This window comes from Leptonotus elevatus, chromosome 12 (genome assembly GCF_054856555.1).
Source record: "Leptonotus elevatus isolate MCC_2025b chromosome 12, RoL_Lele_1.0, whole genome shotgun sequence".
Lineage (NCBI taxonomy): Eukaryota > Metazoa > Chordata > Actinopteri > Syngnathiformes > Syngnathidae > Leptonotus > Leptonotus elevatus.
The window spans coordinates 16,964,498-16,977,776 of NC_141250.1; positions in this window are offsets into that span (position 1 = coordinate 16,964,498).

The window sequence follows — 13,279 nt, forward strand, 5'->3', positions numbered from 1 at the left end:
AGGCAGTTCTTGACAGCGCATAAGTAGGCCATGCTTGATTAGCTGCTGATCACACAAGGGAGAGTTGTAAACATTATTATGTAGGTCAAGGCATTCACAAATAATAACATGTTTGCTTTGGGAGCCGGGGGCTTTATATATATATATATATATATATATATATATATATATATATATATATATATATATATATATATATATATATATATATACAAAGCCACGAGCAAACGCTGCCACTGTGATGCAAAGCATCACAGTGTGACTTGGGGACAATTTCTTTATTTTTCATGTCGACTGAAAACATTTGGGTTTGATATGAAAAGATGAAAGATTCAGCTTTTATTTAAAAAAAAAAAATCATCACGTCTTCAATTTTGGAATGAGGCTGTAACATAACATAACGTCCTTATTTAAATTGGCAGACAAGTTGTTGGCATCATCTACACACTTTTTGTTCATGATAAAGAACTTAATTTGTACATAAAAATGACCAGATGATGTACTGACAGGCAGATTGATTCCATAACGTGGCAAGTGTTTGACCCTCAGCGGTGTGCCTGTGTGGAGCAGCACTTTTAATTAAGCGAGGATTAAGGCCAAACGGCCTCATTGACAGGCCAATGTGTCATAAATACAAACGCAGCGACACCCTGGTTGTTTTACTTCAGGGGGGCATCAGGGGTAAATTTAAAAAAAACGCACAGGCTGCTGAATAAAAGATGCCGCAGGCTAACAATGAAGAGCTGCCGAGTGCCATTTTTATTTTTTTCAAGAACGCGCGTTAACCCCTCAAATCCGGGGAGACGGAGATGAAACAGCTTGATTTACATTTAATTCAGATTATGTAAATATGCTGCTTGTGTCCCAAACCAAACAGGAACAAGCTGCCTGCAGCAAGCCACTCAAGATGGCCGCTATTGTGATGCAAATGTCGCGCGCGCGAGAAGATTTCGTTCACACATTATGTGCCCGTTCATTTATTCAATCGTGAAGCACAGATGAGAGATGATAAAACCGTATTACTAGGAGAGCCTGGCTTTCTCCGTTCAACTTTTTTTATGCTCTGTTTGGGACTAGGGTTGCAAAAATGTGGGATTTTTGGAAATACAGTAGAACCTCGATTTAACTGGCGCGGTGTCATCCATGATAGCTGATTGTCCGTTACATCAACATACCTTTTTTTGTGACCTATAAACACGCAATGCAGTACAAAATTATTATTTTTTGTACTTTTTTTTGTAGTCTAAAAATTAGGGCTGGGTATCGATTCTAATGACCTCAATCGATTCGATTTTGATTCACAAGAGTTCATTTCGATTCCATTCACTTCAAATCAATCAAATATTGATTAATTATGGAACACCGATTCTTCTTAAAATTCAGAGACATGATAAAAACTCCAGAAACATTAAATTCCAAATAAAATTTTGTGTTAGGTTTATTCGTGAAATTAACGTGTAATCACTTCAGCAAGGATGAGATAAAAATCGATTTTAGAATTCTAATTAAATAATTGTAAATAAAAAAAATTAATGATTCTGAATGGTCTTTTAAGTGCAATAAATCAGGTCTTTCACAAATATAAGAACATATTTTTATTAAAATCTATGTGAACAGTAAATTTCAAGAAAACAGTCATATATATATTTTTAAAAGGCCTTCAATTCTATATTCTTATGAATTTATGAGAAAAAGATATATTAAAATAATCGATTTATGGTTTTATGAATTGATATTAGGCTCGAAAAGGAAAATCGATTAGATATCGATTATTCGATTTTTTTTAAACCCCTAATATAAATGCAGAATACAGTACAATTATATTACCTTTGACGGGAAAGTTGCCCCAGCCAACATGGCCGCCACATTGATGCACAAAAGTCTATTAGTTCTGGGTTTGTTAAATCCAGGTTTCGCTGTACTCACAGGCGTATATTCCAAAAGATGGTTATAATTACTGCGGCTAACTGACTTGATGTGACCATCTTCTTTGTGTATTTGTTATAAAAGTATATATATTCTGCCCCCTGGTGACCAAGGAGCGCATGTTTTCCTAAGGCATAACACAGTAAATGTCTTTCTTTTTTTTTTTTCTTCTTGAAAATTCACTAAATTTCGCAACCCCATGTGCCACCCCAGACACGGCACTTCCTTGGAGAGGCACAGCCCCCAGCGGGCACGCGCTCCACTCCGCCAATCCCTCCCCTGAGCTTTGGCCTTTCAAAGAGGCTCCAGGAGGTCTCCTCCATTAGCGGCTCGCATTAGTATTCATGCCAGGCTGGTCTCGTCTAGTCGCGCTCGTGCTGCGTCTGCACATTGTCTTCCCGCAATGCAATTTAGCCCCACGCTTGACAACACTGTGCTACACATTCCGCGCTGATGATGCCATGCTAGGTACAAGTATCCATTCTTAGCCCCCATATCCTGTGTGAGTTTGGACCACGAGAGCCCGCGTAAGTTCGTGTTTGCCTCGGGACCGAATTTGAATGTTCTTCCCATGCAAATCCCCCCCCCCCAAAATGTGTTCAGTAGGTTCATTGAGAACGCCATACTAAACTTTGACACGTTCGCTCACAGTACCGTATTGTTAAACAAGAGCCGTGAGGATCCCAGGATGGTTTTGTCCCTTGAGTTACGACTTGCAATGATGACCATATTCCTATTAAGCATTTTAATTAAAACTCCTTTCATCCTGCAGCTTCTTCCCCGGGTTTCATATTCCGCATATAAAATGTTACGATGCTCTTTCAGAAGCTGTAAAACATTCCCCGCGCGCTCACTGACATTGACCGCATTACAATGTCAACCGTTGGCACACCTGCACCCCCCCCCCCCCCCCACCCACTCCCGTGCATTGACCATTGATTGCGTCTGTATCTTGTAAGCACAGTTGTGTTGATTGATTGGCTCTGCGGCCATCTTGATCTCCCTCATTAGCTCCTTCATTACACCGTTCATCATATCGCAGGCTGGCTTTTATTGAGCCACTCGTCCTCGTAACTGTGACGTTCGCGCATAAAGCATTTTCAGGCAGCTGCTTTTGAGTTTTGCGCGTGCTTGTTTGGACTTCTATTACCTCAGCAGGCTTCGGTGGTAGCAATTTGTCACATCAGGGCGATCATCTTGAAATGTTTACGGTTGCTGATGTAGTTTGTGTTTAGCAACACTGTTGTATTGTTAATTGAAGACGTCTGACAGTGTTAAGCAAAGCTGATTTGTGTCATGTCATACATTTTTGAAGGTACGATAAAAAAAAATATGCATATATATGCATTTCACATTTTAAAACAGTTTATTTCAGTAGTTCAATTCTAAAAGTGAAACTCAAATATTGTAGATATGTTAATTAAATGTACATATTTTTCAGAATGCTCTTTAAAAAAAATATATCAGGGATGTTCGATACCACTTTTTTTCAGACCGATACCATCACGAGTACTCAACTTCTGAGTAGTCACGATACTGATACCAAGTACCGATACCAAAATGGCCCCCATGAGGAGCGATTTGTTGACAATTCTGTTTCACCAAGAACCATTGCGGGACTTGCAACTCCACAAGCACGATGACAGCTCGAAAGAAAAGATAAGTTATAGTGACACACTCGTGAAAACACTCGTCTAGTAGTGTAATAAATAGTGCCAACAATTGTATTCCTCTTAACCGTCTGTGCAAGGACTGTCCACAAATTACATATACTAGGTGACATATGTGCCACAAAAAACCTTATCCAGTATTTTATTTTTTATTTTTTTATTCTGATTGCTGTAGTAATTGGCAGTGGTAGAACATATATAATATCTGTCATTATGGGGTGAGACATTTGTGTGACATAAATAGTCACAAAAATGACTGAAAACACCTTTTATAGCCTGGTCATAATTTGGATTACTTGTATTAAAAAAAACTAAAATATTATGATAGAAATAATAATAATAATAATATTTTAAAAAAAATAGGTAAAACTTTTTTAAAGTAGTGAAAATAGTTACTCCGCCTGGTAATGAGTTACTTCTATTATGAAGTAATTCAATTGCTAACTCAGTTACTTTTTTTGAACAAGTAATAAGTAACTATAACTAATTACTTTATAAAGTAACATTCCCAACACTGTTGCTGAAATACATTTTTGAATTGTGCAGGTATCCCTAATGCTGTGGCCAGTAAGCGCATACACTTACCAAATAAATTGCCAGTTTCATTTCCATGTCCGACACCCTTCACTGGACTATACTCACCATAAATCAGCTGACTGGGTTCAAATAAATGTTCATGTTGGTGTTTAACAACATGTTGGAGGATCCACACAGTTTGCCGCAATTAGTTCAGTCTGCTTGAGCTCCAGCACGGCCCCGTGCTCGTTTTCTCATGCAAGCCCAGTTAATTTAACGGGATTGCGCTCCCCGCTAAACTGGGATTTTCCTATAAAATGTCCCAGTGAAGCGACTGAGGGACGTCAATTATGAGGTTGACCCAGAGACAAAACAGTCGGGGGGCTGCCAGGTCACCGCTTTTAAGAGGTGGCGCTGCACTAGCCGGGCCCATAAAATCTGTGACTGATGACAAGAGCACAGAGAGGAGACTCTCTCCACTTGTTCACCAGATGGTGATAAACCTGATAAGACGCTGCTGCGAAGAGGGAGAGCTCGCGTAACGTGACGGGCACCCGGTGTTTGCTTTGCCAATAACGCCGGCTGTTTAGGGCCGCGAATGTCAAAAATGGAACAAAAATACTTGTTGCTTCTTAAGATCACCTCAAGGGGCTTGGGAGAGTTACAAAGTCGGAAAAAAACAGAGAAAGGCAAGGGAAGACTCAATGCAGCTCTGCTTACCTTTTGGATTTGACAGCCATGTTGCACCTAACGGCACGCGAATGTTTGACTCTTGTCTTGAAAGTGGCGTCGGATCTTGTCTGACTGTCTTTTAACATTGCTGTATAGAAAACAGCAAAGAAGAAAACAGGAACAAAGAATCCCCGCCACAGTGAATAAAAAAAGTATTTTTGATTAACATACAATAATTACATTGAGCAGTCGGTGCCTTTCGATAATTGGTTTTTAATCATTTTTCAGCCTTGGGTATCAGATTTACATTCGAGGGATTTGATCATTTACATAATGCCATTTCATGGAGATTTCCTTCCTTCCCATGCAGCATCAATGACTTGATCAGTTTCACAAACCTCACTTATACATAAGAAAATCATTTGGTTCTGATGCGTAATATAGACGAGGTATAGAGCGTTGACGCTGTGTTCTGCGGTCGCACATCCGTGACGGAGGTGGCGGATCAGAACAGGAACAGCAGTTACTTTGTGGAGTGGATCTCCTTTTAGCCGTCACCTTTTATCGGCAACGGCGCGGCCATCCAGGAGCTGCTCAAGCGTATCTTTGAGCTGTTTACAGTCATGTTCCGCCGTAAGGACTCCTTGCGCCGGTACACGGCAGAAAGTAGGGATGAGATAGTTCACTGAAGCCGAAAATAACATAAACAAGTTGGTATCAGTATCAGGATATCACAAGTCGAATTTGGTGAAGACGCTCAACAGAATACCTGAAGATGACATTAAAAAAAAAAAAAAATAATTCTGTGAACTTGTACTTCCTTGATGTGATTGTAAATCCTTAAGATGCCAAAGCTGGGGTCTTTGTTAATACACTGCAGACCACCGGTTATGCGCAAACTATCATGCTTAACCCGCCGAGCTTGACGGCTAATGTAAAACAGTATGTAAGGGAAACAACAGGAAACGCATAATGGCAGCTTATGAATTTTTTATTTTGTAAGGAGGCAGTGGGAATTCAAATGGCTACATGTGAAAAATAAAAACTAAATATATCAGTAAAGCCTCCGCTGGCTGGCCTGTATCCCACCGTGTCATTACGGGGCTTTCCGCGCCACAACAGGAGACGCGAGGTAACAGCTAGCTCGCGTGCTAGCAGTATCATTTGGTAGCTTGGGAATTTAAATAACAATAGGCTACTAAGCTGTTGGGGTATCCAGGGGAGATGTATTTTTGGGGTGTAAGCATAGCTAGCTAGCTAGCTAGCTAACTGCATGGTTTTAGCTAGCCACTGATGCAAATGAGCTTGTTTAACTGCCGGTTGAGAAGTACCCGTGGCTAAAGCTAAACTCAGTTTTTACTTTCTGGAAAAAAAAATTGCCGTTAGAATGATCCTGCACTTTGGATTATTATCGTCTTTGGTCTGTTCTCTGGAAGTTGTTGGTAGATAAGTATTGATCTGTGCTGACATTTGGTGGTCTGTTCCCCTTTTTTTTTATTACTTGCCTGTGAAAACAAAAATCTTATTAGCTTCCTGCAGTGGGTCGCATGTTAAGATGGCAACTCCAGCATTCCCTGGACAAGAAAGCAATATTATGGGATTAGGGAGACTTTATCTATATTCATTCAAAGATAGTCTTAAACCTGCCCTGACAGATGCTGCCCTGTTTCTTGTTTATTGTGCAGGCGCTGCTCTCAAGTCACTCCATTCGGACCCACGGCAAATAATTATTTTCTTCTTTGTTAAAGGTGGCAGAAGCTGCGAGATGTGCCAGATAGCTGCCATTTTAAATCTGGGCATGTTAGATAACAGAACCATTATAAGTTTGAGTTGTATATTTGTTTCAGGCAAACCATTAGAGGAAGTACAAGCGCGCGAAAGTGGACAATGAGCCGGAGGCGGGCAAAGCCTCGCATCGACAATAAAGCAAGCTTGTCTTTGCGGCGGACATTACGTAGCGCAACGTCGCGCTTGGGAATAAAGTGGCACAAGTGAGCGCGCTCGGGCGATGTTGGATTATCCCTGACAAAGGATTCTCTTGCAATTGTGTGACTGCGAGGAAGTCACACAATGACGGGAGCTCAGCAAACGAGGTTGGATCGTAGCGGGACAGCGGATGGCACAAGAGTTCAACCTCAGCGGTTGGAAACAAGGCAACAGGCAGAAGACAAAAGGTTCAGTCATAGGTTGGATGTTGACAAATACGTCACTGGATGATATAATAGTCAAAGCACCGGAAACTAGTAGTGCTTGTCGTTTCTTTATGGATTAGCCATCTGCGATGCATTTGCGACTCTCGGGACAGTTACGTACTCCAGAAATGAAGATTGTAAAGACGACATTGAAATCGAAACATGATCTCGGGCGTTAATTCCTGCAAAAGCCTTTCCGGTGACGCCATTTTGTCCTTGACTTCACCTCTGAAATGTCGGTTAGCTCATTCACTGCCAGCCCATTTAAAGTGGATTTTCGAACCAATCTAATAAGACAACCAGCAGCGTATAAAATAATTCCAAAAGCTCCAAAACATCCTCACGAGAACCCGGAACTCGGAGCAGATGCCGCCTTCTCTGCAGCTCGTCAAACATTTTATGACAATATGATCAGCGCTCCACAGGTTTGCGTCCTTTGCGGCCGAGTCAGACAGTGAGCAGATTACGGATCGCCAAATCGAGCCCAGCTGCCAAATGTGCCGCGACCGGCTGTCCCGCAAGACCGAGCTGCACTTTTATGGACAGCGAACACACAATATGATCGCCTCATGTTTCTCACACATTCACATGACTTTTCTGTCCCAAATTCAAGGCTTTCGCCCTGTAAGTAAAATAAAGAATCCAAAGCAGAACATGCTTGCGCTGACGTTTTGCTATAAATCGAATGATGCTGCCTTTTATGAGCGCTGAGCATTTTTTGTTGATTTCTAGATTTGTTCAAGAAAGCTCCGCCCAATGACCATTAAGCCAATTAAGGGCAGTGAGTAATTGATTTAATTTCAACAAGAGCAGTTCTACGGAAGCGTGGAACTGCCAATGTGGAGTAAACAGTTTTGACTGGGCCGTGTCGTTTGAACGTAGCCTAAAGTCGTCTGAATGTATCGATCGAGTCATTTGAACATATGAGGCCAAATGCTAAAAACAAAAACAAATTGTGGCATACAGCGTGGCATTATGGGACATTTTTGTTACGTTTTTCGAATTTAGCCTACGTTTTTCCAATACGTTAGAACGACTTTGTCAAAACATTCCAACGACTTTTCTGCGCGCTCGATCGTCTTTGTCCGTGCTTTCCAACAATTTTACCAATGCGTTCGAGCGACTTTCTCAAGACGTTCGAACAACTTTATGAACACGTTCAAACAACATTTTAGCACGTTGGAATGACTTTGTCAGTACTGTACATTCGGACGACTTTATCAAAACATTCTATGAAGACATTCGAACAGCTTTATTGAGACGTTCAAAAGAGACTTCGTCGATACATTTGAACGACACTTCAGTATGTTGGGACGACCTTATCAGAGACGTTCCAACGGCGTTGTCAGTACGTTCGAACCGCTTTCGCAATACCTTCAAACCGCTTTGCAGTATGTTCAGACAACATAGCCCAGTCGAAACGGTTTACTCCACATTGGCAGTTTCACGCGCTAAAAATTTAGTCTTAACTCTTCCTTTGTTACCAGTCAGAAGGGTGCTTCAGAAGGCTCGCTCGTTTTCTTTCCGCGTTGATTCAATAAACCATGTCATAAGACGGCAGAATAATTGATTTAAATCAGCCCTCTAAATTGTCGCGATAGTGAATGTTTGAGTGTCCAATGATGTTATAATGGGGAGAAAAAAAAAATAGAAAATAGATGACTTGCTGCCACGATCATGTGTTCGGCATCTGATTTTCAAGTTCCATTTTAGGAGATTTTAATGCCTGATGAAGTCTTTGAAGATTTTTTTTGTTGTAGGAAAGAATGTGTTCCAAATTTAGCTTTGAATGGTACATTTGTCGCTTTGAAAAGGGGTTTCATTGGTCCTCAATTTAAAGAACTTTGTCGAGAACAATACCATGATTTTGAAAAAAAAAAGACTTGAGTACTCATTTGAACCCTTTTAGAAGAAGACAAAAGAGTTGTACGAGCAAAATTTCTTGCGGAACGTCCATCCGACCTCCTTTGAAAGACGTTTAAATGACTTACTTTTGCCAAATCTTACATTCAATCAAACAATTATTCCGGCAATACCGAAATGAAATTGCGATTGTGATCCTCACTCACTTGTTGCCAAAATAGCCAACACACAAAAGAGCCATTCGTCACCGTCCGACTGCTTTTGTTCTGACTCACACTCTGGAGGAAGCGGCTCTTTGTGCAGCCACACGGAGATAAAGCAATTTAATTATCATTCGCCAGCCTATATAAATATATATATATATTACTCGTTTTTTTTCTCCTGGGTGATTCCCAAGTCGATATCTGTGAGCAGAACTGGACTCGGCCATTTGGAATGGTAATAGTGGGCTTTGTTGAATTTGTGAAGGAAAATGAATTAATTTCAAGAGTGAAGTGGACCACAGGACAACCGTCAATTTATCAATTGTATGACAGCACCATTTATATAATTAGTTTTCATACATCCTATAGCCCGGTCCGATCTGCGGTTGCTAAACAAACACCGGGCGCTAATTCAACCACCGCAGCATGTTTGTTCAGATAATAGCTTTGTGTCATCGCATTTGAAAATAATCCACAGTTAAACCCGCAGCTCGCGGTTCGATCAGCAGCCGATATTTCACTCACCTAAAGCGTGTGTCTTAGCGCGTTCTGACCTTGCTTACGAATAGCAAATCATGATAGCAGAGCGCCATACATCAATGTCACGGCGCAGGCTGTTCCAGACGCATGCTGGTAATTTATCTTTCCTGGCGAAATTGAGTTTAATTTGTTGCAGCTTTTTTTTGCAAGCGCAGCAAAAAAATAAAAAGCAAAGAAGAAAAAACAAAAGCGCCACGGCCGATGCGGTATGTCCGAGTCTCATTAAGTAGCTTCTCTGTCTGGGATTTGCATCGTGCTCTTCCACATGATGAATGACGAATGATGTGGAATTTGAACTTTCTATTGGAATCATCTCGTTTGAAGTCGTTTTGAAGTTGCCGATACTTTTTATCGCAGTGAGCCATCTCTCACTCGCTCATGTTTTGTGCTTACGTAAAAAAAAAACGTTGCGTAACTTTGTGATGATCTGCTTGAGGATGGGGTCAGTTTAGCGTCACTTAAAAAGTACATTTATTTATATCTGTGAGGTGGGATTTCCAGATTAGGATTCTTACAGCTGTAAATAGTGAAGAACTTGATTATCTGTATGACGGCCGGATGTCAAAGGTCACATCAGAGAAGAAGAAAAAAAAAAGTGTGACTGCCCTTTTAACGGGTCAGTGTTGGCTCAGCACTGCATTAGAGGGTTTCCTTATGTAACAACTTTTATACACAGCAGGGAATTTTTTTTATTATCATATGGCTAAACGCGTAACGGCTTCACGTCAGGGACAAGAGAAACAAAGCAGAGCGGGGGAAGTTTTAACATCAAAGTGGCATCAGTCATGAGATTGAAAAAATAGTTTGGGAGCATAATGTGTTCCTTCAGCAAGCATCACAGGGTGAATTTGCTATTTGTGTGTTTTTGGTTTGTCTTTTTTGTGGATTTTTCAAAGCCTTGTGGAATTAATATACAGCTAAAGTTATGTAAGCAAACTCACACTCAAAGTAATAGGACATTAGTTGTTATCGAGGTCCGAGTGTTTGTTTTAATAACGTTATAACTTGCTTTTATGCTTGTGCCAAGAATGTTCTTCACCTTTTCATTTATACTTTAGGGTCGGGTGCGGTGTTAGAACTGCGAGCAAGATTTGTAAATAGCCTCGCTGCCGCAAATTTTCCATTTCCATTGTTGGAAATAATTTGAGATTTCACTGTAACATTTTAAGTCTGCCGTGTTTGCTTGGTGTGTTTTGGACCTTATTTTCCATATTATTATTTTGGCGGCCAACATGGGGATTTGTTTTGTTGCTCATGTTGCTATAAATTGTATGATTAATTTTCATTCTAGTATAGTTGCGGGTTCTAGTTCTGCCTTTTTTTTCTTTTCTTTTTTGGGTACTGTTAATTACTGTATTTTTGTCTAAATCTCTGAAAAATTGGGCGTAATGCCACTATCTACCACTAGATGTCTGCACACTTATTTAGTTTGAGATTGTGTAAATTTCACAGAATAAGAATTACACAGGAAATGCTGATTTTGGCGCAGCCTCGTTTGTGTTGATTGAATGTCGTCTGCAGTAATCCTGCTTTTTACGCGTACAGAAAGTGACGGCTGTAGGTTCACACAGAAGGATCGATACACGGTTACAGTGTTGAATATTTGTGCAATATTTGTATTATCCATTACTCTTGCGCTCTCTCAGTAAATGCATTAAATTGTGTTTGTATAATTTTAAAATTGTATTTAAAGACCTTTTAAAAAAAAGTGCCATAAATGCTTTAAAAACATGCCTATAGAGTATTTAAATAGGGTATCTTGTACTATTTAGCTGATTTTACTTTTATAAGGGGTGGCCTGGAACGTAACCCCCACGATGGAGGATTTGGGGGGGGTACTGTATAGGATTGCCGCACGGCTGGATATGGATGGGCATTTTAGCGATGTGAAAGATACAGTCCATCATACATTCCCCCCCGAGTCTCATTTCTAGCCAATTATGAGAGGCAAGTAAATCAATCAGCGCCAATTAGAGCTGCCTTCAAAGTGAACCACATCCTGGGAGTGGGACACGCCTTCTGCACTTAACAGCAGGCAACACAATCGCACTCGGAAAGCCCTCGAAAGTGGACTGAGAGGATGAAGTGGCGCATATGAAAGCTTTTGCTGTCTTTTATCTATTTGGAGCTCAAATATCCAACTGAGCGAGGAGGCCTGCTACGTTCGGCTTCTTTTCATGTTAGGATTCAGCTACTGTTAGACACCACATGTTGGGATGTCACTCTACAAAAGTACGCTGCTCTTCAAAGCTCCTCTCTGATTTTTTCATACCTTTCTACACGCCTTGGCAAGAAAGAATGAACTCCTGCGAAGGGAAGGTGGCACATTAGCATTCTCTGTCGTGCTCTAGTAAATGTTTAACTCGTTCGCTGCCATTGACGGCTATAGACGTCAAAAATTCATGTGAACTATTTCTATCAGTTTAACATTTTTTCTACTTTTGTTAACAAGAGTATGAAAACCTTATATTTTGTTATTGTACATTTAGAACAGATATAGAATGTGTGATTAATTGTGAGTTAACTAGTGCGATTAATTACGACGGCCCAAATTTTTCATAATCTTTAAGTCGCGTCGGGCGATTAAAGTTTTTAATTAATCACACATTTTATATCTATATTTCTAAAAAAAAAAATCTAGGTTTTCATACTCTTTTTAACATAAGTGACAAAAAAAAATTTAAACTAATAGAAATAGTTCAAATTAATTTTTGACGTCTATAGCCGTCAATGGCAGTGAATGAGTTAAGTGTGAATATTACACCGTCACTGTCTGAAATGGACTCCGTGACACCGGGGCGTACTCACAATTTGACTTGGAGTGTGATACACATCAGTTCTCCCATATTGCTACGGTGATGCTATATTTGATACCTCGTTTGCATTTGCAATGGTGTGTTGGTATTGAACAATAAAGCTGGAGAAAACATTTGGACCGCAAAGCAGTAGAGGTAACAAGTTGCATCATGTCCAAGCAGAACACAACATGTAGGGTATACATTTTTTAACAGAAAAGCGTGTCGTTCTATCAGATTTTGAAGTAAGATCATCATTTATGTATGCTTGTCCTATATACAGCGTAGTGTATGAACACAATTCTTGTGAAAAATAAGCCATTACACCTATAAAATATGAATACAGACAAAAACGCAGTCTAGCTTCTGCTCTTCTAGGAAGATGGAGTATCGACATGTATCCATTCGTGCAGAAGAATGCAATATCACACTCTATGTACAAGTTCAATTGAGATGCAAGCAATTCTTTGTTTTTAACCTATTAATTAATCGCGATTAATCGCATTTTTTACTACTCTTTTTTTATTACGCTTGTAACGGAAATTTTATTGATGTAAAATGATGAAATAGAAAGTTATATTTAGAATCCAATAGCTTTGTTTGATCCTTGAATGAAATTCCTCAACTGTTGAGCAAAACGATCAAAATGGACTCAGCTTTACGATCATTCTTTTTCGCTTCCAGGTTTAGTTGTGACCACAAGAAGGATTGATTTGCGAGGCCCTGTGGAGGGAACTTTGGCTGGGTATGTTGCTCTGAGATGATACGCCAAAGATGTACAACTGTAGCATATTAATCTAATATGCAAATTTTGGGGGGCTGTGAAAAGGGTGCAAATGACTTGAGATTTCTCCAACAAGTGTCAAGAAAGTAAAACTGAAAATAAATTACTTATAGTCCGT